The 25,916-nt window shown below is 27.5% G+C and overlaps 1 protein-coding gene across 1 annotated transcript in view; it reads right to left on the bottom strand.

Annotated features, from left to right (window-relative positions):
- Window positions 1-23,786, bottom strand: part of LOC112594951 (serine-rich adhesin for platelets) — a 236,069-nt gene extending 212,283 nt beyond the window's left edge. Inside the window, 1 exon segment of the mRNA XM_025339980.1 lies at window positions 23,711-23,786. The gene's annotated coding sequence lies outside the window, so the exon portion shown is untranslated.
- Window positions 23,787-25,916: the final 2,130 nt, after the last annotated feature.

Raw genomic sequence — 25,916 nt, 5'->3', positions numbered from 1 at the left:
ATTCGCGATCGTTGTGCCGTAATTTAAATACGATTACATGACCAGATATACTATGTAAAAAGTGTTTTTAAATATTACTTAACTAATTTTACCGATAAATTATATTTATGTGTTGTTAGATTTCTAACATGGTTTCTAGTTAGCTATCAGTTAATGACCAATGACAAACGAATAAAGTCGTACCTTTAATTAAACAAAGTAATTATAGCTTAAAAAAAAATTAAAGTATGTAAATTGAGAAATACATCAGAAAGATACCGAAAACTTTGAATTAAAAATTAGAAATTTTTAAATATACTACGCAAAAATTACAAATTAGTTCTTCAATAATACTATATCATAATTTCGTAATTAGACTTTATACGGATCACGGTTGTAAATACTATTGTGTATATATACAAGATGTGTGGTGTAATCACAATATTTATTATATCATTGACTATAAAAACTAGTATATACTTATTAAGTACTGATATCACATATTGATACATTTTAATTATCGTTATTTTTATAATTAAATATGTTTTAAATCTATTTATAGCAAGAATATTTTATTTTAGTAATAACAATACATTTGTATTATAATAATTTTATCTTGATTCTTTATTATACACTAAATATAACACAAGCATGTGTATTTAATTTGAAAAAATTGTTTTAACTGTAATAAGTATAATATGAGAAATTAATAAATTAAAAACAATAAATATGCTATCTTCTACGTTTTTGCAAATACTTCACCTCGTGTTGACAATTAGTATGATAAATTAATTAACAATAAAATAATCTTGATTTTTAAATTACTTCCTGTTGAAAATTCTACGTTTTTTTATCAAGGTCAATTATATTTTGGTGTGTAGTTCGTAAACTGTCACATTGCTGTCGACAAACAGAGAATATCTAACAGGAACTCGAATTCCACCGAAACCGTATATCCTGAATGACTAGACATCAGCTTGAAGAAAAAATAAAATATGAAAAAGTAGCAATAGTAGATTTTTTTTTAGAATGTAGTCGGCTTACGTCCAAAATATCTTATTTTACCTAGTGTAATAGTGTTCTGGTGTGAAGGACAAAAATATCGAATGGTTGTTTGTTGATATGAGAATCGTAGGAGGTGTAAACGATCTTTTGTTAGAAATTTTAGCTGAGGTATATAAATATTTTTTTTATTTTAAAAATTAAATTGAATGTGAGTAGTTATTTAAACCCGTTTCAGTATCTCTAAATAATTTTTTGTGCAAACGTCTAATAATAAAACATTTTTTTTTTTAAGATTTCAATGACAAAATGCACAAATTAAGGTATTGTAAATAAATGTATAGTCATTAATTTTTCACAAATTAAATCAAAATATTGAAACGAACATTAAAAATGATAATTTAACACAATGAAAATGATATATTAAAAACTAAAACTATAAAATACAACACAAATGCAATTATCACCAATTTTCAATATTATTTATTGACATCGTTTTAAGTGTATTGTACTCGTCTCATTGTAGAGTTTCAGGTAATTTTACTTTATCAATGATGGTAATCAAGAAAACTTTGTGAACGCACTTTTCTTGATCAATAATCGCTAAAATGATGATTTGTTCTAATTGACAGACAAAATGACGATTAATTTTGGCTTGGCTTGGGAGTATAAAAAGCTGACGCGTTTACAGCAATTTTTCATTTTTTTTTTTTTTTTTTTTGTACCAGCGGCAAGGCCACTATTTTCCGTCGACACAATGCGTCACGTTCGTATCGTGGACGTGATATACAAACAATTGTGTTAATTTAAAACGCTCGAGAAGCTCAAATTTCGTGAAAGTAACAAGATTAAAGTTACACGGGGAAGAGTGGAAATGGGGTGAGTACGCTCTGGAAGTAATAATGAGATAAGACAAGTCATTAAATTCGTTGTACATGGTTAAGAGACAGATAAAAGGGTCAAACATGTATGTGAGTGTTTTCAAAAATGACATGAGTAGTTAAATTGTAACAATTATACAATTAACTATTCGTAATTGTGATAAAGACTATTTTAATAGAAAAATAAAAAAAAATAAAAAAAAGGTGTTCACGATTTTTCAATTATTTAAATCTTAATCGAGATTTACCATACTTCAAATTGTCACGTTTTGTTGTGAAAAAGTAACGCAATTAATGATACCACTCAGAGTGAGTTTGTCAATTGAAAAACAAATTAAAGTCAGTGTCCACAACTATTTATTTAGAGCTAAAAGCTGAATAGATAATCACTATATAAAAAAGTCTTCTTGGTTGAATTAAAATTGTTTCTATTTTATTCTTCAGCTACAAAATTAATATAACAAATACAAGTTATAAAACAGTATAACATTTTATTAAGTTTTAAAAACACCTATGGTTCTTAGAACATAAAAAAAAAAAAGAAAAGAAATACAAGTAATTAAAAGGTAGGAGAGTCATAGTAATACGAAGTAATATTTGCGTTAATATATTATTATACAGAAACCTATTAATTTTTTCAATCTGATTTATAAAAGAAATATAACATAAGATTCAATTCGTATTTGGAAACAATTAGAACTGCAGAAACCCAAAATCTTCATAAGGCAATCGAGTTCTAAATAATATATATATATATATATATAAAAAAAAATCTCAAAAATCTATTCACAGACGGAAATTTAAGACAGATGAAATACCACCATTTTTTTTCAACTCGTTATATCTTTTTTTCCTTACAATATTTTCACTAAGATCTTTTAACCGTTACTCTAATGATGTTTCTTGCCGCAATGTTTCCCAAGATCAATAGGAGGGTGGAGAACCATCTCTTTATTTTTCCACTTGCATGAACTCTTTACCATTTTGCTTGTGCTACCAACGTACTATTTCTTATTACTAGTAGTTACAGCGGTAATATTCTATTGCAATTGTTAAAACACATTAAAGCCCTTTATGTCGTTATTTTAGCCTACAAGCACTCATTTTGGAACTTTTTTAGTGTAAATAATATTCATTCATGTAGTAATTTTTTAGTTAAGGAAGCACGACTGAGTGACATTATTTCAAAAACACGACGCTTACTTTGTTTTAGTAATTTTACGTTTTGTTTACAATTTCATAAAAAACCAAACAAAAAAAAAAAAAAATTGTAAATTTTAAACTATGAAGATTATTTGTCATGTTTAAGAATTTTATTTCTCAAATTTCCCTTAGCTGAAACAAAGCCAACATATAATTTATCTTTATATATATTTTTATAAAAAAAATTATTTTTTGGGGTATTTAGAAAATTTTTATTGAGTTTTAAATAGAATATAATATAAATATATATACTCGTAAAAAAAAAAAAATATATTAAACTTTAATGAAACTTTACACTCAACAATTAACAAAGCCTTAAAATATAGACATCTTTATCAACATTTTAAAAGAAAATGACGAACAAGGATTTTTACCAAAACAATAATTCGAAAAAAAAATGTCACTTTAATGGTAGCTTTCAAAGTTAATGATTACATAATACCTTAATATTTTATAGTTTAATATACTTTTTATTCGTTTTTTTTTTCACATATCTTAATACAAAGATAATAATAATAATACATTTTTAGTTATATATGCTTGAGGATTTGAATTTTTTCTATTAATCTATGTGTGTAAAATGAATGTGTCTATCTTGTTTGAAGTTAAGAACGCTATTTAAACTATTGTAGATTATCTCAGAAAAAGCCCTCGATCTTCTAAGTTAAATAGGACTATAAGCTTATTATTTTAATGAGGATTTGTTTAACAAATCTGACAGTTTTGGCAAGATACTTATTGTTTAGAAATTGCTCGATGACTTACTGTCAAAGATAATCTAGGAACAAAAATCAATTCAATGAATTTAAATTTTAATACAATTATGTTTAAAATACAATTATTTATATTAAATAGACTTAAAATATTCATAATAATATTGCTAATATTTAATATTGAAGACAATTTAATATTTGAACCAATAAATACAACTTAAAATTGAGTAAAATTTATATATATATATATAAAAAAAGTTAAATGTATAGAATTCAAAATAATTTGTATTATATATGGATCACTTGATAATAATTATTTTTTTAGAGAGTACATAATTTCAATTCTTGAATAGATCATTTTTGAGGTAAGTTCTTATCACTTCAATATAACTAACGTATAATTCAATAACATTTTAATGAAAGTGGCTTTTTTGCAATAGGACAGTATATTCTGTATTATATTAATTAGTACCGGATAAGTACGAATAAGGTGCAAACAACTATAATATATGTATTATAAGCAGTTATAATTATATTTTGATTTATATAATACTAAATTGCTTACAAAACAAATTTTCATTAATTAATAGAATAAACCTAAGTGTATTAAACATGTTCATAATATTATGCACTCTGATTATTCTTAGAATTTAATAAACTCTTATCAAATCATCATTATAATTAATAGAAAATCATCGGCAGTGCCCTTGCTCCACTCGTGTGCCTTAAGGCCGTTTGGGAACATTGTAAACCTCTTTGCCCGCATAAGTGTGTATGTAAATGTAACAGAGTGCACCAGTCGAGTTTTATAAGCCAAAGTAGCTATAGACTAAAGATAAATGGGAAAGCGGATAATGGAAGGTTCTATGGTGGGCGGATGTATGGCGTGGTGAGCGGGAAGGAAAAAGAGGATGAGGATCCGGTGCATCGGGTTATAGGGAGCAGCGGTGGCCATGTCCGTAAGCCGATTACCATAAATTTCAGGCAGCCGTCAAGAATGGGTAGAGGATTGGGAAAATAGCGGCAGAGTGGAGAGTCGACATTGCGCATCGAATTTTAATGATCGACCCCGGTGATCGTATACAAGCGAATTCAAACAAAACCGCCTTGTGATTAATGAAAGAATGTTGTATTTGTTGTTTTGCACTCTGTATGTATACATAACATATAAATATAATATATAAATTTATCTGAAAATGCGCATGTGTGCACGTGAAAGTGTGTGTGTGTTTATGTATGTGTTCAGTGGCGCTTAAGTACTTAAACCAACTCTAAAGAAGTATTAACGCCATGACCATAATATCGCATGCGAGTTTCAGTAGACCAGATAATTACTTTGAGAAGATATGGATAGCACCCCATATCCCAAATCATTAGAGTTCGATAAACAGGACCACAAGGCAAAAAAAAAAAAACTATTTAAAACGAATATTGCTATTACCATACACAACGATTTAGAAAAAATGTTTTGGTACAAAAATAAAAATTCCTACATTATTTTAATAATAATATACAAGATGATAGCATACCGGAGGCGTCATCTGAATAATTATTATACCTATTAATTGTTTTTTTTTTATTTAGATTTTATTATTTTACATTAACACATAATATAATGCCAAGGTTTTTATGATATAAAATATTACTTTATAAAAAATATAAGAATGAAGATAGTCTACAATATAGATATATATAATTTTTTTTTAAAAGTGATCTAATAGATGATATAATTGGCTGAAAAATATTTTGAATTTATAAAAAATATATACATAGTGATACGACAAGAAAGTGCACAAACGATGTAATAATTAGCATATAAATTATGATATTATAAAATTAGTCTTTTTTTTTTTTTTTAATTAATTGACTTTAAATTGTTTACATTACTTTTATATTTTCATTTTAAACCATTTTATTAAAACTTTGATTATTCAAATTGCGAGAAAATAATGTATTTTTTTCTAAAATAATATTAAAATTAAAAAAAAAATAAATAGTTAATTTAATAAATAAAAAAAATTTGTTTTGAAAACTAGTTTTCTATTGTTATTAATAATTTTTATAGACATTGTAAAAGTTTTTATAGTATTAAATTATTTAAATTTAAAATTATTAACAATTGTTTATTATTCATGAATTATGCGAAAAAATATTTGACATCATTCAATTATGTCATTTTAGTTAATTGCAATGACATTTTTAGCACATTTTTAATATAAAAATAACTTATAAATATTGAAAATCGATAAAAACCCTTAGAATGTTGTTGTATATTTTATTGGTGGCAGCTAGTAATTCATGACATTAATTTGTATTATTAAATTAAATTTAATTCTAATTATCCTAAATAATAAGAGAATAAAAACTTAAACAAAATAACGTCAAATAAAGTAATACAAAATAATCATTTTCCATTGAAACTGATGGTATTTTAATAAAATTATTTGCATTACCAATTTTTATCTTAATGTTTTTGAGATAAAAATTATTATTATCTTCTACATTTTATCAAACAAAAATTAAAAACAGACAATCTTTACGTCATGTAAGTTAATTGTTGAGAAGAAAATGTTGTTTCAAATTATTAATAATATTAAATGTATATGCATAATCAATTCAACATCTAATAAAAGCAATTTTTTTTATCCTTTCCGACAATTCAATTAGAATTTATAAGCTTTCAAATTATTATAATTGTTTATATATTTTTTTTTTTTTTTTTTAGAAAGAAATTCTTATAATTAATATCTAATGGAAATATCATGGATTTATATTATTTTAGTTAAAACCAAATATGATATAAATAGTATTTATATTAAAAGATAGTAAATATTATTTTATTCAACAATTATTTATGTATTCTATAAAGTAAAAAATGTTTTTAAAACTTATCTATATTTTACAATAATTAATAACCACCAATAAAAAGTCATAAAATATTATTACCGTTTAAATAGCTACGACTCCACGCAGTACTAAAACAAAGAATATAATTAACCATCAAATTGCACGGCATTTTTACCATTCATGTTGGACACTGATATTGATATATTTTTTTCTGAGCATGCATACGCTGACGTCAATCAACCTACAGGACAATCGTTGTTACGCATAAGCATAATTTTACCATAATCTAAAAATATAGTCCTCGTACATTGCGTGTGTATGTCTGTGTTTTTTATAAATATATAATGCAGTTTGATTAAAAATCTGGTATCAACGAGTACCTTATGAGTAAACGAATTAAGTGGGAAGGCCATGTATGGTGGTCCAATGGAACCCTAAAGAAAGCTCTTGAAGGAAAAATCAATGAAAAAAATCTAGGGGTCGACCTAGACAGTGCTAAATAGATAGGGTTAAGGAAGATTTAAACAAGTGCACCCAGGGTTTAACTATAAAAGACAGCATTGATAGAGAAAGTCGGAAAAAAGTAGTAGAGGCAGCGAAAGTTCTTCAAGGACCGTAAAAGCTGGAGAAGAAGAATAAGAAGAAGGAGATCAATAACAACCAGACACAATTTTTCCTGGAATATTTCTGACCTATTTCCAATTTAAACAGTATTTTTTTTTTTTTATAGTTTATATTACGCCTGCTCTGCAATCTGTATTATAATGACCGTGATTATTTCTGTCAATTGCAATACTTCCTTGATTTTTTTTTCACGCTTTAAAATACTTTATATATTTCCATATGTTTTCATTATGCTGCAAATAAGGCGTAAAGGGTTATTTTCCATTATTTTATACATTTCTTCGCAGCCACAGAATCGCGCAGAAGAATAAAGTGCGGTGTTCATTATCGTGCAGAGGCCACCTGCGCGTATAAACTGTAATCTATTTCTGGCATCGGTCCCGCCGTTGGAAACTCTCCACCTACCCATCGACCACGTCTTGCACAAACACGCGCGCACAAATCTCTATTTACCCGTAGTAGCCTTAGCTGAAATAGTGTTTTTTTTTTTTTTTATTATTATTATTATTATTTCAAATGAACTCAAGAAAACCTATAAAACAAGAAGTATATACGGAACATTTTTATGTGTTTTTTTTCATTACACCGTGCCGTCGTCCATCGACCTTTCTAGATAGGCATTATAATATTTTTTCAACGAAATCAACTTTCATTGATAATTTAAATATTTTTCTATTGGCCATTTAATTTGTTATGTGTTGAAACGACTAAAAACCAATATTATGAAATCCATTGTTCCGTTGTGAAGTTTTGATTTAAAAATGTAATCAATTATCTTACTTATATACTCGTAATAATATTTATTCAATTGAATATGATTTTTTTTAAATATCTATTGTATAAAATCTATTTATTGGTATCGATAAATATATTTAATGTCTTTGAGGATTATAATTTTAATTCTAGAAAACTATTTTAAATGAAAATATATTGACACAGTATAATCACTAAATTTGATAATTTTATTATAAAAATCAAAAGTCCAACTGATTTATTACTAAAAATAATACCTTATTAAATGACTAAATAGTAATTTAAAATTGGTATAAATACAAGTTATTTATAAAATAACTTTGATCGAGAAATATCATGTTTACGTTTATTTTCATTAATCGTCATTATTTCCAGAAAATTAAAAGCCATTGATATAGTTTTACAAAACTATTATTGAATAAATATTCTACCTTGTTTGTATTTATAATTAAAGGATTAGATATATTTACAATGTTTTTGATATTCAAATTCATCATAATTGCGCATTATATATGTATATATTTTTTTTAATATTCATTGTTAACATTTCTGAATAAAATGAACATTATTAAACAGGTAACACTTGTAAATACATTTACAACGGATTTGCATAGTAAAATACAATAGGTAAGTACAGTTTATTTTAAACAACAAATACACTTCTATGTGGCTGAAAATTATATAAATATATTTTATCTGATCCAGTATTTAGGAGCGGTTATGTAGATATACAGCTGTGTTATAATAATTTTAAATGTTCGTACTATATGAAACAGTGTTGTGCTATTAAACATAATATAGGTCGTGTTTGTGTCGTCAAACTGATTATTCATCAATTTTACGATATAAATTGTAAGAATACAACTTAGGAATCTAATTTACTCGACCATATGATAAACCAAAATATCTACTCAACAAACGGTTGTTTGACATGAATAGTTGTTTAAAAATATAGATAAACATTTTCACAATAGTGAGTTATTTTTACGAATAGATGTATATATAATAAAGTCTCATTAAAGACAATAAATCAAGTATCTATCAAAAAATAGAGTAGGTTCAATTAATAGGTTATTTCTATTAGTTGTATGTATAAAAAAGAAAAAATACTATTTATCTACAACGAATAAATGTTACAAAAAATAAAAGATAATTTTAAAACGTCATTATTCATTTATAACCTCATTTTTTCATTCAAATTTTTGATAATGAAACTACGATTTAGGGCATTTTTACAGTAACAGACTTCTAACTTTTTGAAAAAGTTAACCGTTCCACATTGTTATAGAACTATGTAATTTAGAATTTAAAAATATTTAACTAAACTCATTTAGCGAAACTATCATATCCTAACCTAACTTACCTAATAACGCTTCTTGTATGTCTTATAAATATTAACCCTTATTTTATATTAAAATTAATTACAAAATAAACACTAAAACTGTTCAGAATTTTAGAATTTAGACTGTATGCTATTGTTTGATATTTTAATTTTTATGCAATAGGTATATTTGTATAATACTATTAATTAATATGTAATATTATTATACCTGTAAATAAATAACATTTTATTGTAAGATAAGACTTTTTAAATTTTTAAATATTTTCACATGCTTAATTCTTTTTATTATTCTTTAATTTTGAACACTAAAAATTATTTTTAAACATATTGGAATATTAATTAATTTAGGGAAAAAAATAAAATTTTTTTTTTTTTATGTAACTTCCGATGTTTACCGGATATATCAAAATCCTTAATCATGTACGTACGCGATCAAAAGAGATAGGTACATACTCGCATTGTAAAGTATTCAGACCATAACGCGTCAGTCATTAACCGTCGTGAAATGTGTCCAGGACGAGGACATAAATCACACATTTATTTTCAAACTACACCATATCGGAGGAAAAAATGATAGAAAAAAAATAAAAATAAAAAATTAATACTTACATATATATATATATATATATATATTATACGTATATTTTATTATATATAGATTGTTAATGACGCGAATCTTTCGTAATGAAATGGTTTGAAGCTTGTAAATCAAAATTAACCGAAAAAGATTTGTTTTACCCGCCCACATTGACCCCTCTCATCATCCATACCGGTGGTGGTGTCCTGAAAAACGGTGCATGTTAAAAATAAAGTCTTAGGTCTACAACAGCTCATTTAACCTGAACGCTAGGAATGCCATAGAAAGTTGCTTGTGATTTATACATAAACGTTAGTTGTTGTTTTGAGAAATACATTATGTGCCAAACACAACAGAAAGCATGGCGTTATGTGCACTCATCATTATGTATACACAATAATTAAGTACAATGAAATTCGGAAAAACTCATTCCTTTGAAAAATATTTCTTTGCTTTGCCATATAAACTATGCTACAAAACATATTATAAATTTTTATGTAATTTAAGTAGTGTTAACTATAAAAGTGCATACTTATGCACATATAGAGTTTTTGTAAATACAATTTTAATTTCTATAATTTTCTATAAAATTAAAATTATAAGATATGAGTTACTGTTGGCTTAATAAATATGTATTATGTTATAATACTAGAAATATAATTCTGTATACAATGAGATTTTAAAAACGTATATAAAATTGTATAAGTCTTTAAAATACTTAAATAAAATGAGCAAAATATATAACATATTTTATTACCTAATGTTTTATAATGATTTAGGTAGTACAAATCGAATGAAAATATAAAAACTAAAAAGGGGCTGTATAATTTAGAATCACTCAATTTGATACATCAATACCGACGAGACATTCAATTTGAAAAAAATAATAAACAAATTGAGCAAAAATAAATTAAAATCATGCTTCCAGAAATTTCTTTAAAATAGTTCAACGACTGTTGATAGATTTTTTTTTCATGACTTAAAGAAACTAAGAAAAATGACCTCTTTAAGATACTATAATATATTATATAATATTTTTTCTATAGGTTCACGAAGGCGCTACTTGAAATAATTGAAATACTTTGAAAGACGTATATAAAAAATACGATAAAAATAAACATCAAAGAAAAACCAATACATTTTTTACATTATACTTAATCTAAAATATCAACGCATGATTTATTGTCTGTTATAATTGATTATTAAAAAAAATCTATATTTATATTATTATATATAAAATCTGAATGTATTTTCTTAAAATACTTAAATATTTATTTATAAATATATTTAATAAAACAATGTTATTTAAGTAATTAAACATAATTAAACATATCACAGCATATTACTGTTATTACAACACTGCCCTTGACCTTAACCATAATCGTAATAATATAAATTTTTGTGTGTAAAAAGTGAATCGGCAGAGAATCAAAAAAAAATCAAATTCTTATCGTTGCCAATAATTACCCACTATTTGAAATGTTCAAATTAAAAATCGGAAAATATATTTTCTTCAGTTTCTTCTTAAATAAGTTATTATGTAACTAATAATTACATGGTGAAATCCAAGAAAGTGAAGTTAAAAAAAAAAAAAATGAAGTAAGTATGTAGAACCTCTAAAAAAATGTATAGGTTTGAGATTTTTACTTTACTTTAATTAATCTATCACACATTGCTTGAAATAATTAATTTATTAATGTTTTATTTTAATTTTATCTTAGTTATTTTTAGCAATTTACTAATTGTAGTTTTTACTGTTAAAATGAAACCATTAAAATAATGTTTTGAAAACTTTGATTTTAACTCTCAACGTTAAGTTCCTTTTGAAATTATTTAATGTGGTCAGAAACACACTAAAATAGTTGCTATTATATATACGTAAAAGATGCCTGTTGAACCTCCAATGTTATTATCCTAGGTCCGTTACCACGAGTGGCTATTATGGTCTAGTGTTCGTAAAATTCCTGAGTTTTAAGACCTATGAGTGTTTCTTATTATGTTGTAGCTATGGTCCGAAGAACAAATAGGGTGTGTTATATCTCCCAAAGTGATTCAAAATAGGGCTAAAAAAGGATTCATTGAAAAAATATGGATATAGGCGTTAAACAACATTTTCATATCAAAATGTATTATGATGTAACGCATTATTTACAATTTAGGGATTTTGAATTTATAGTAAATTTTATACAACAAATTTAACCAACTTTAACAAGTATTGAATATAACATCGTATTTATATTTATTTATATTATAAGAATAATAATTGGAATACATCATGTTAGGACTAATTGGACATACTTAATGAATAAAAACAATTCCAGTGAGCGTGTCGAGCACATTTATTATTTTTACTTACATGTCTAATTGTATAAATTGTTTACTTAATAAATTTAAAAAAAAATAAAAAAACAAGTTTTTGTCCTTTATAAAGTTCTATAATTTGTTAACGACCTCAAAAGTTATTACTTACTTTTTAATTTATTTAAAAGTGTACATTAACGAATTATCATAATCAACATTATCAACAAGTATCTTTATTCTATTATAATTAAAAAAAAAAAAAAATAATTAATATCAATAAATCAATGACCAAAAAAATAAAAATATCATTTCCAACTAATGTAACTAAATATATTTATATTTTTATGTCTTTTAAATGTATAATTGTAGATAAATATAACGAAAAGCATGAATACATACTTAATACTATTTTTTCATACGTTATATTTTTTAAATTTATTTCATAATCATTTTTAATTTAGATTATTGACTCAAAATTCAAGAATTTATTCAGCTTTCAAGAATATTCTTAGGTACCACATTATGTATATTTAATATTAAAAACTGAAGCGTACATTTTTCAAATATATACAAGTTTTAAAACATGATTAATTTATTTTATGTAGTTTTAGCATTCATTCTATAGTCCTATAGTCCTTAAATGAAAACATTTGTATGAAAATGACGTGGAATTCATCAATATAAATATTATGTTTTTTTAATAACTATAATGACGTGACTAATATAAAATTATCAAAAAAAAAAAATTCAATATTAGGTCAAATAAATATTTCATTATTTACGAAATTATAAAAACAGATAAAATATACATGACACAGTTATATTATGTATAATTCTAAATAGAGTATATCAACATCAAGAAAATAAAATGTTTGGAAAAAATGTACGTGCCACGTGCTCATAATTATTACAAAGCTGATATTCAAATTACTCAAGCAAATATTAGAGAAAATGTTATGGCCGATTTTTGTTACTTAACATGTTAGCGATTTAGACATTTAACTTTTTTCTTCCATCCAGTTTGTGATTACGTCATATTTATTTATTTATTTATCGATTGTACAGAGCCATGCGTCGGTATTCTTAAAAAAACAGTTTTCTTCTTTTACGGTCTACAGAAATGCATTTTATGGGTTTTAAAATGACCAACAGTCGTCTCTAACTTGACGAACTTTAACAGGCTCCGGTACACGCGGGTGTGTCTTGGTTTGGCTCAAGTCCAGCTGGCACATGTCCAAGATAAAAAAAAATAGAAAGGGGAAAAAATCGCGATTTTTTTATGAACGCGAAATTATCGTCACTCTAACATTATTACATTCCACACGAGATTCATCCGACCTCTGATCTTATCAATCACAGAGACCAAATGAACTCGACACGCGTTGGCAACCCCCTGGAAAACTATCAAACATTGACAACAAATTTTGGCTAGAAAACAATATTAGATTCTATGGCATTTTAAAATATTTGATTCAAAAATTTACATAATAGGAAGCTGTAAATACAAAAAATGTACATTATATCTCGTGATTTTGCACTTAAAATTATTATGCACCTTAAACTAAGCCCATGTGCGTATGCTAAGGGCTCATGCTCAACCATTGCCTTTTTTGCATTAAGGTCATTAAGAGCCATTGGCTTATTTGAATTAAAAAGAAATTTACTTCTATAAAATTCCTGAAATATAATGTATGGTTAAAGAAATTACAATTAATAAACATTTAGGTAAACACTTTTCGTAATATACTTACAAATTATGTAATATAATACATTTTTTTTAAAACTATTTTTTTTTTCGTAGCCTCCTCCATGAAAACATCCTATCTTGAATATACAAGTTAGTATATCTATTATATTCAATTCCTAAAAAGTTTAAACATATGATACTGTAAAAGTTTTAGTTAAAACATTAAATATAAGACCGTATTTCAACAATAAATTATGTATTTTAAATTTTTTTTTCTTTTTCGTATTTTGTATTCGTTATTTCTGAGCGGAGCGTATAAAATTTATGCGTGAGCTACTGGTTTCCAACTCCTGTTATAAACTAAAAACTATTCATTTAAACTGCAAAGCAGTTACCACAATTAAAAATGTAATGCATCATTAAACAGCGAATACTTTTCAAAATGAAACTATAACACTCAATCTCAAACAATTATTTAAATATAACAAAGCCATTCTAAAATTAATTGAGTATTTGTAATTGTATTAAAATATTAAATAAACCACAGATACAAAATAATTTGAAAAGTCGTAATTGAATTGTTATTTACTGTAAAATTAATTTAAAGCGATATTTTGAATTAATTTTCAGCTTATTACTATATTCATAAGTTATGAATCATAACTTAAGTAAGTAACATACTATATGTATTATACAACTTTTATATTTTTAATTTCAATTTTATGTCATTATTATTGCCATTAGTCTTGTATAAAAATGAGATAAAAATATTCACTAGCCAACTGTTGCGACAAAATTCGCTTTTTGCATTTTAAATTAACAGGTTACCTTAGGGGATTGTGTAAGAATATATATGTATCATCATCAATACGACACTCGACTTTCTATCAAGTTGGTAGTTTCAAACTTTCGTCGAGTAAAAAAACACACCTCTGTTATATTCTATCCTTCAATATATACGGTTAAAACTTTTTTGTGGGCCACCGCAAGTTACGTCAGGAAAACAAAGATCCAATTTCGGAATTCATTGTGCGATCGGTAGCTAAAATGGCGGTGTAGTTGAAGAGAATTGGTATAGCAATAAATCTAATTGTTTTTTCTCTCCGACCTGCCGACTTAAAATCCCCGGATACGTCACGTTCGAAAACGTCTGTGGGAAAGGGTGTGGTTTTATAGGTAACCGACGGAGGGAAAATAAAAATGTCCCTTTTTACTTGTTGCAGTCAGTGAGCATAAGGCAGGGAACTGGAAGAGAAAAATAATTGTATTTTTTCGACCTGAGCCCACAAAACCCCTGTCACCGTAGTTCGCGTCCTTGGGGACGGTTTATCGTGTTGGCTTCAAATATACCAATTGCGAGAGCAGCTATGAGAAGATGAAGAAAAATTGGAATTATTTGCTATTTGAAGTCAAGATAAGATGGAAATGAAATAAGAAGAGTCATAAAAAAATGACCAGATCTGAAAAATGTATCTATGGAAAAATGTTTTATTTGATAGCTTATTTGATGGAATTCGATTACATTTTAATTGGTTTTCTTAAAACCATCCTCGATAAAATAATCTCAAGAATAACTTTGCATTGATTTTTTTCTCTTTTGAATGAAATAGGTTTTTTAGATATTATTTTAGAATTAATAAATCGTATTTCAAAATGAATATTCTGTTTTTTCCAAGCTATTGTAATAGCTACTGACTAATTTAAAACTACTGTTTTATACTATATGATAGCAAATTTTAAAGTTATATTATTTATCTTGTAATTTTATAAATAAATTATGTAGGTAATAGCTTTACTGTAAAACTGATTTTGGTGACATTTAATTTTAATGCGAAATACAAAAATTATGATAAATATAAAAAATAAATAAATAATAATAATAATAAAATTCATATTTTGGCTCACCATATTATTTTTTATACATTTTATTTAAACTTAATTATTTTTTCTTTTAAAATACTAATAAATAATATATTAGAAATTAACTTGAAAACAAAATGTTATTATACTTGGCATATTTTGAACAATATGAAAGACACATAATGATTATACATTTTTCACATTGTAAGAAAATAATTTTAATTTAATAATTTATTATGGTCTATGCTTTGTAATTTGATTGTATCTAACTACAGACAAATAACTTGTTTTATACGTGAAAATTCGCAAATAACCCATTGAAAATTGTAAAACCTAACCAATAATTCATCGTTTGAAAGCTAGCCATTGCGTTAGGGTACACTATGATATATGACACTTCATTTTTATAATGCATTGCCTTCTTTTGTCCAGTTCCTACCCAAATGAAAAACCACTTTAAGTAAACGACAAAAGTTCTTTAAAACGATAATTTTTTGTCCTTACTACAAACTATTACGATCGCAATCAAATATTCGAATGCTTTAAAATAAGTAACCTTAGTATGATATTTATAAATAAAATATATTAAAAATTTCATTTTCTACAAAATATTCCTCACTCTTAAAATATATTATAATTTATAATATTATATTTATCCTAAAGACTAATCTCTAAATAAAAAAAAAAAAAATTATAGCATTTATTACACTACGAACACGGATGTTGACTAAAAAAATAAAATAAAAAAACATTAGTGATGGGATAAATTGTTATAATATTATTTCCATCATTTTGATAGAATTTATAGTATTTATTTTAAGTTGAAGTTTTACACATTTATAAGTAGAAGTAAAGATTTTTGCTTATTACATAAAATATGATGCGTTAAATGTTTTATACAATTAAGGTGTGTTTTATCGAATAACCGTGTTGTATTTGTCACTTTTATTTGTGTAAATTACTTCGCAGTAAAATTCTTTGAAAATTGTTTGCTTAGCGTGCTCTTTGTGCAAGAAACTTAATACTGATGACTTGGCGTGCAATAAATTAATCTGATGTTCATAATGAATTATAACGGAGGCCAAACCCGTTAAAAGTAGTGGCTAACTTTAGCATGTACACAAGAAATTTTTCCACCACCCCTGACAAGTTTACATAAACTTTAAACCCTCATTAACAATTTCACAATGATAATGTGTACCTACTTACTTCGAGACCAAATTTATAACACAGTTGGATTCATAAACTGTTTATTGTGTATGTGTGTTGTGAATTGTGATATAAGACCACTATAAAATATATTTATATTATGCGTTATCTGACATTGCGATAAAATAAAAAGCCGCCCAGGAGGTAATGCAGCAATTATGTGAATTATAATTGAACACGCGCCACATGAATTTTGCCATTTAGGTGTTCAAAATCACGAATAGTTAACATTTTTTATCCGATTTTTTATTCCTACGAGTTATGTATAACAACAATACTGTATAGGTGCCCCTTCGTTTCTGATAATATCCTTATAGTTTGTTGACACGCTAATTTTTTATTCTTTTAATTCTAGTGCAAACCTACTGTTTTAGTTTTTCTTTATATTTAAAACTATGTTAAATAGTATGTATTATAATGAAGTAACCATTATCTAACAAGGTTATTCACTTGTATTAAATAATTAAGTGTTTTCGGATTACTTTCACATGAAAACATTTTTAAATGTTATCTAAAAAAAAATAAAATAAAATAATAATAACAATTTAATTTGACTAAAATATTTTTAATAAAAACTGCAACTTTTTTTATCAAATTAAAGTATATTAATAGTAAAAATAATATTGAACAAATGGTAAAAATTTAAAAATATATTTATAATCGAAAATTTATATTCCTAAATAATAATAATCTGAACATATTATTAGATTGTCAAGAAAACATTAACGAGAAATTCATGAAAGGTATTATGATTCGTTTGTATAACTGAAAGAGTCATTATATTTATTATTTCTTTCATTATTTATTTTTCTTGTCACATAGCCATCAGCTACACAATTATTTGCAGGTGTCGATGATACATTTTCGTTTACAAAACTAAATTGTTAATTTGCTTGTACGTCAACCCTAATAGATTATGTCAATTTATGTTTATTGTATAATGATCTACACTATTGAACGTTTAAACATAATACATACATATACATATACATATATATATATATATATAGTTATTTTATGTGTATTCAATATATTTAATACTGCGGAAGTGTTTGAAAATAAATAATAATGTCTACAATTAAACCAGTACAATAATTGGCATCACGGAAGTTGTAGCATCGTCGTAATAGTTAGCCGTATCGTTTACAAAACAGTTAATTAATTGGAGGGAAATGTTAATGGATTTTCGCAATGTACCCGGTCGTCAATATACGTTTCGTGCACAGTGTAGAAAATTCGACCCTGGTCTTATATTATGTACGATACAATGTGTGTGTGTGTTGCTTGTTTTGTCTGCAATGGGTATAATTATGATACGATTTTGTATTCATCTTTCGTATTTCAAAAAGATACATATTTTGAACAAAAATAATTCCAAATTAACATTATTGATATTTTTTTAAGAATATGTGTAAAAACCCTTACTTGCCCGCCGGTTGTGACCCGTTATGGGAAAGATCAATTCATCACCGAAGTAAAGAAAAAAAATGTAGTGAATTTCTGGTTTAAGCGTTGTCATTCTGGATGTGTATAAATATGACATTATTATGCACGATAACAAGAATTTTTTTATTTTTTTGCTTATGGGTGGTGAAAAATAGGAGAGGGGGTGATTTTTTACGTGTAACGAAAAACGCATACCACCGTATCGGCACTGATTATGCATATGCGCATTAGCGTTTATAGGTAGATAAATTATTATTATTATTTTCGCAGTTTATGTGTGCTTTTGTTTTGAGTCTCGGGATGTGGTGTTATATACATATATTGGGCCGGTGGTATGAGGGTGTGGTGTTGTGTGTATATGCCAAATGGCAATCAATATGCGGAAGAGGGTCGGCGTGTCGGTTTGTGGGTAAAGGCCTAGTTTCCAGTTTCCTTTTGTGCACCCCCTCCCCATCCCATTCCACAAACGACCACGGGAGAGTTATCTTCGAAACGAGATTCCCATTCAATTTCGTTTCCATTACGCCGGGCAGCGGACACTGTGCGGTCCACACCGCTTCCATACTTGAGCCATCCCCACATCCTGCCGCCCGAACAGCTATCGGCCATCTGATTAATTATTTTCACCGTTCCACACCTATTTCTAAAGCCACCAAAAACCATTATGTCTGTTGATGCATTTTCCGCAGTTTTGGTCATGTATGCGACAAAAGGCGAGGTACTGGACGACACGAGAAGAAACGTTATAACTGACTTAACACTTATCATCGGTCACGACGAACTGCTGCTCATCCGGACTCGTTGGCTATACAAATTGTAGAACTTAGCCATATGCCGGCAAGAATTTCACGAGGACGTATGAATGCCGTCTTAGAGAAGGATTTTAATTACGACATAATAACAACTATATTACTCCGAAAGTATATGAAAACCATGCCATTTTTTCTCTTTTTTATTTATTTAATTTTTTTTCTTTTTATATATATAATTCATAAATTGTACACGTTATGACGTATGTTATATATATATTATACATACGTATACATAAAAATATAGCATCAATAAAACTTCTAAATATGGGTAATCAATCACATTGTCTTGTTAAATTTTCTTTTTACACTTGGTTATAATTAATAAGTATATAAAAGCATACGCTATAGATGTGCACACATTAAATTTAAAAAATATTAAATTGTTTAATCAAATAAAAAAAATAATGGCATGCAATTAATTTTATGTGGCGGAAACAAACGCTCACATTTGATGTATCACGCGCATTTTTCGGACAACGTATTTTTGTTATTTAAAAATAAACGGTTTAATCATATTTATAATGATTTTACTTCAAAAAAAAAAAAAAAAAACATCGTCCATGTTCATTATAAATATTTTTACAACAAAATAAATGCAGTTTTATTCTTCTCATAAAAATAAATTTAGATTCAAGTAGGTAGTAAAGCGCAATGTTAAAAATGATCATTTTTACAAATTATAAGAATTATAATTAATCATACCCATAATAATTATATTAATATAAATCCGATTAATTCATTTTGTAAATATAAATAAAATGAAAGAAGTTACTTAATCTCAATTTAATATTTTTTTTATGATTAACTATAAGTGTTTATGTATCCAGATAATTATAGTAATTTTATTATTTAATTTTTTTTTTTTTATCAATCATCTACATCAGTAGTTACTTCTATATTTTTACCATATCATTTCGATTTGAGGCATACCTAATAACTATTAAACACGTGTATCAACCGTATACATATCATAAGTATAAAAATCAAATAAAAATTTTTTAAAGCAGCAATACTAAACGTGATTAAATAAACAAACATCTGTACGCGTGCATCAGCGTTTAGGCATAAACTAGAATAATATGCAATGTGCGCATTTTTTATCATTGGTGCCAATAACCTTTCAGTTCCGGGATATTTTAAATTGTTTAATGGTCTTTTTCGTTTAACTAATTTGTGTTTAGATTATTCGAATTCTCTATTTTTTTTTTTTTTTTTTTTTTTTTTTTTTTTATCATCACATGAAATATTTATGAAATCATTACCGTTTAGCACTTTTAAGCACAATAATTGTTTATTGCGTTATTTTGTTTACTCGTGTACAAATTTACGATACTGTGGTACAATACCATTAAAATTTGTTTGGAAACCGTTTAACAAAAATAATTACAGTAATATGAATATGTACCTAACTGATAGTAAACAGTGAACTTTGTTTTCAATCGAACTACGCGTATTTTCAGTTTTGTTAAAATTTGGTGTAGACAAACATAATATTTAATAAGCACATTCTGCGCTCTAGACACTATATACACATGCATAAATTATAAAGTTTGGCTAGATATATTTAAAAGTAGAACGTTTGTTATGATCTACAGACTCAATAACTGAATACGAACTAAAACAATTTCGTTTTCAAACTGTGCGACCGGATATTTTTTTTTTCTTCGCCGTCTTTATGAGTTTAGACCACGTGCTGTGTGGGGGCGCCTACCAACTGAAATAGCCGCGACATCACAAACGGACGTCACGGTCTGTGTAATCATATCTATCAGTTTATTTCTGTCATCGCCGTCACTATACGTCGAGAGGCCTTCAAATAAAGTCCACATCGTTTTGTTTCCCGCGTGTGTCTCTCAAAGGTGTGTACTTGTCTGCATTTGTGCGTCTGTGATGGTACGCCTTTGTAATGTATAATTATGACGTTAATGATATTGTTAAATGGCGTATAATATGCGTTCGTACAGTTTATGATTGTTGTAGATTTCAAACGTACACACTACACATCACAAACACATGTACGCTATCATAATATCACACAGAGAACGTTATAAAAATATAAATATCCCAAGTGTGATTCCTTTAAAATACATACGATGTGCAGATGCTTTAAAATAATTTTTTTTAGGAATAATTACTTGAAATCATTTATTGAACTATTTCCGGGAAAATAACATTTTTGAGTAACACACTCAATGTATAAATAACTAGGAATGATGTTTAATTGACATAATAATATGTTAGGTATATTATAGTATGTATTTTTGAATGTAAGTATGGTATTTTTGAATAAACTCTAATTGCATACTGTAAAACATGTTATTGGATGATTTTTATGTGAAATATTTTAATTAAATTTGTGATAATTTCGTATCAGACTAAATTTATAATAAGTTATGTTTAAAGTAAAATACGTATATGAAAATTAAAATACATGGTTTTTCTAGTAATTTCCACTTGTTATAATATAGCTATAGAAAAATAATAATGTAAATTTATGAACCGGTCTAACTTTATATAACTTAAAATATATAAAAATTAAATATTTATAGATATACATAATTAAACGGTTTATATTTTACTATTTATATAGGTATTAAATGTATTAAATATTTAGAAGTTAGCACGTTTTATTTTAAAAATATTTTTATTTTTTAGTGTCTTATATTTTAACATTAGCTATTAAAACTATGATTTAATTTGATATTGTCTTAAGAATTTCTAAATATTATTTGTTCAATAAATAAGCTATAATAATTTTGACACAATTGATATTTGTAATCATAATAATACATAGAAATATAAACCTAAACATCTATTTATTTATATACTATTTGAATACCAACATGTATCTTAAATATTAAAAATTCAAAAATAAAAACAAAAAGTATTTTTATTTTTTTTTTTTCATTAAATAACTAAAGGAAATATTGAATCAAATTAAAGTATTCTTAAATAATAATAATAAAAGGTTGTAAAACCCCAAAAACAAATGAATTATTAAAATATAATATAATACAATAAAAAATACTGTAATTAATTTAATACTTTTAATACTTAATGAATTAAGTACAAAACATTATATATATACTTGAATCATTGATCACTGTAGGAAATGAGTACCAACTTAAACAATTTATCTTACGATATACCAATTAAAATTATATATAATATCTATTAAGTATTTCTAATATCACCATTATTTAAAAGTGAACTTGATCCAAAAAATAAAATAATATAGCTATCAATGCATATTTTTAAAGTTTAATTCAATAATTTTTACAAGCTCTTAATATGGCGGAAACAAAACAAAAAAGTGATTAGAAAAATTAAAATTAAATCCATGTTTTAAACTTACGAAAATGCATAAACTTATTTAAATTTTTAGTTTAAGTATATATTATTTTACAGAACTTTATAGCCAAAAATGTTTTTGCTGAAACATTATAGGATTATAAGATTGTAATCTTTTACGTTCACAAACACGAAATAAGAATTCCTTTTAAGAACACGCCTGGTGCATTAAAATAATGATATTAATAATAGTAAAAAACAGAGAAGGAACATATAGAGAAAGCAGTTAAATTTTTCTTAATTCTATAGAGGTCTCAGAAAGCAAAGGGTCATATGCACCATACTATCTTAGTTATTCGCCACTTAAATAATAATAACATCAATAGAAAAACATCGAGTTTGGTTAATTTTTTTCTTGATATTATGAATTATGTTTTATTTTAAATTAATTCGTCGAATTAATAGAGGCGTATCGTAAACTAGACGATCAATCTTTTTTTTTTTTTTTTAACTTTATAGGTCTTTGTAAAACGGAATATTTTTATACCCATATAACTTATACAATGTTTGTATTGTTAAATTTATTGAGGTAGGTTGTAATATTATTATTATAATATGTTTAATTAAACGTGTTTGTTATTCATTAATTTATTACTTGTTGCCCGATACCTACGTTTACTAAGGTATAACATAATATCCTATAATTATGCTATTGTAAGGTACCTAATTATTGTTTTAAATATTCGTTAATAAAATATCTATGTTTTTTTATACTGTAAAATACTTATATATGAAATAATTAATATAATTAATATATATATATTATGTAAATACCTTAAATATAAAATTTTATTTTATAAACAATATAAAAATAATAATAATATGCGTATATTACGTGTTGTTTAATTCGTTTTAAAATGAATATCGAATATTTGTCATCCAAATTGACGACATTTCAATTATTTGAATTTTTATTTACTTTAATATTATGTATGAAATTTTATATTTCTTAAGCAGGTTTAATAATTCGTTAATACCAACGATATTTTTCAAATTCTACACAACATTAAAGGTAATATTATATGACATAATAATATCGAACTACGTAATATATATATTGTGCACAAGCAGCCGCAGCAACATTACCACCCGATGTCTGGTATTCGTTCGTATAGAAACTGACCTGTGTTATGGTGGCGTTTATGGCGCTGAGGCCGTTTCCATCCAGTGCGAAACCGGTTTCAGGTTCGCGACCAACAGTCGGGGTCCCAACCGCGTCCTCATAGGTGTGCACACAAGGCGAACACGAAATTGTTCGTACCGACGGTATTCGAAACCAACTTTCCGGTACCGATCGCGTCGTCCGAATGAAAACAATAACTACCCGAAACAATAATAGACCGGCGGACACACTTTCAAAAGTTTAATTTTGTTTTCCCGCGAAACAACGACACGGCGTACTGTTGTCGGCCCCGACTATCCGATAACAACGGCGGTGTTGTATTGTTAAACTCGGATTACGCAGTCGTGTATGGCTTATGGTATACCTTTAATGGTGGTAGTCAGAGTAGTGATAGTGACATTAGACATTGGTATAATAACAGTATTGGTAGTGGTAATTATAATGTGGTGGTGATGGTGTCAGAGTATAGTCGTAAACTATAATATTATCGTGATAACACAATATTGACGATAACGATAGGTAGTAGAAAAAAAAAAAAAAAAAAAAAAAACGAAAACGAAAAAAAAAAAAGAAACCAAAAAGAAACAAGAAAAAAAAAAAAAAAAAAAAAATTAACTCCGCGACAGACGGTGAAAACCAGACAGGCGTGTATAATTTAGTAGACGAAATCGTCCTGAGGAAATCTCCTGACGGGGGCCAGTGAGGTGCGCGACTGCGATGGCGTTTGGATGCGCGTGCTCGGCGAATGGCAGAGAGAATGGTCGCCAGGCTCGCGCCGACAACTGTCTCGGGCGCGTCGTCGGCGCGCGTTCGCCGTGGCCACGACGAGCGCGAGGATGCGCCTTAAGTCGGTCTAGCGGTGCGACCGCTGGCTGCGTGCCACCCCGCCAGCCCTTCGTCGCCGTCGCCATCCCCGACCCGCGGAATAATGGCGCGAGGATTTTGGCGGCGGTGGTGTCTTCCGGGAAGACGCGTGTGGGGTGCAGATGGCGCGCGCAGCAGGTGGCGGGGCGGGCGGCGGACCCGGCGAGGAGGAGAGACGTGAAAAATAATAATAAATACACATGTGCGTACACGCACGCTATTATAATATGTTGTAATTTTATAAGTATGCATGTAGTATTATTATTGTATGTAGATTGTGCGCGCGGTGGTGACGTCGTGGGGATCGACTGACGCGCTCGTGCTCCGATGGCATGCCACGGCTATCACTACGACAGAAAACGTTTGTCGTCTCGTTGCGTAACGTTTGCCGAACTCGTCCGTCACTAAGCCAAAGCCACTGTAATATATTTCCTGGTTTTATTATACATTTCGTTGCGTCGTCGACGGTATTAAACGCCGAATAAAAACGGCGCACGAACACGCGTATAATGTACCTACACCCGCATAATGTTTTACCGAACAGCCGGATCACCGTCTTTCTAGTCTTCTCAACTTTCCGGTCAAGAAGAATTGCGTATACCTAACACGTTGCAACTGCGACCCATCGGGTTGTCCCTATGAGTAATGGCTTCCGAATTGATAAATAGTGACTGCGGTCAACACGTTCACGTCGGAGACCGAAATTCGTTCCGAGGACCGTCGGTGTATGTGAGCGGACATTCGTTTACCTGTTTCACTTAAAACGCATATTTTGCAAGTCCAATGTTTTTATCGTTACGTTATTCAACTGTATAGAAAATCGCGACGTTCCAAAACGTTTCTATATGAGATGTCCGACATCAACGTACTTCAAAAACACATGTACAGTCTTTGAATGCATCTCGTACGCATGAATATAATAACTGTAATCACTATCGTTCTATACGTAGAATTTCACTTATACTTACCAGTTACCTACGTATGCGCAACACTTGATACTGGGTGACGTAGAAAATATAGATGTTCTACTGCATTCGGTCTTCGTCTGTGAATGTATATTCTCAGCGATTGCAGAATAATAACTATTATAAAATGTTGTGAAAACTTCTCGTAGGTGTTTATAGACGTGTTGTCTAGTGAAATGGGATGGGGGAAGAGTAGCAAAATATGGATTAATACGATTAGTTAGTACTTAAAAGCTGTGATTATAAATATCTAACGACAAGACAATGGGTCAGCAGTAGAGTTAATCTCGACATCCGTCCGACTACAATATTAATTCCGTTATTGACGAAATTGATGAAACGGTTAAACCTATCACCATTATCTTCCCGTTTTGACT

This window comes from Melanaphis sacchari, unplaced genomic scaffold, assembly GCF_002803265.2.
Source record: "Melanaphis sacchari strain LSU unplaced genomic scaffold, SCAv2.0 Contig24_pilon_pilon, whole genome shotgun sequence".
NCBI classification, from domain to species: domain Eukaryota; kingdom Metazoa; phylum Arthropoda; class Insecta; order Hemiptera; family Aphididae; genus Melanaphis; species Melanaphis sacchari.
This window is presented reverse-complemented; position numbering and strand designations above follow the sequence as displayed.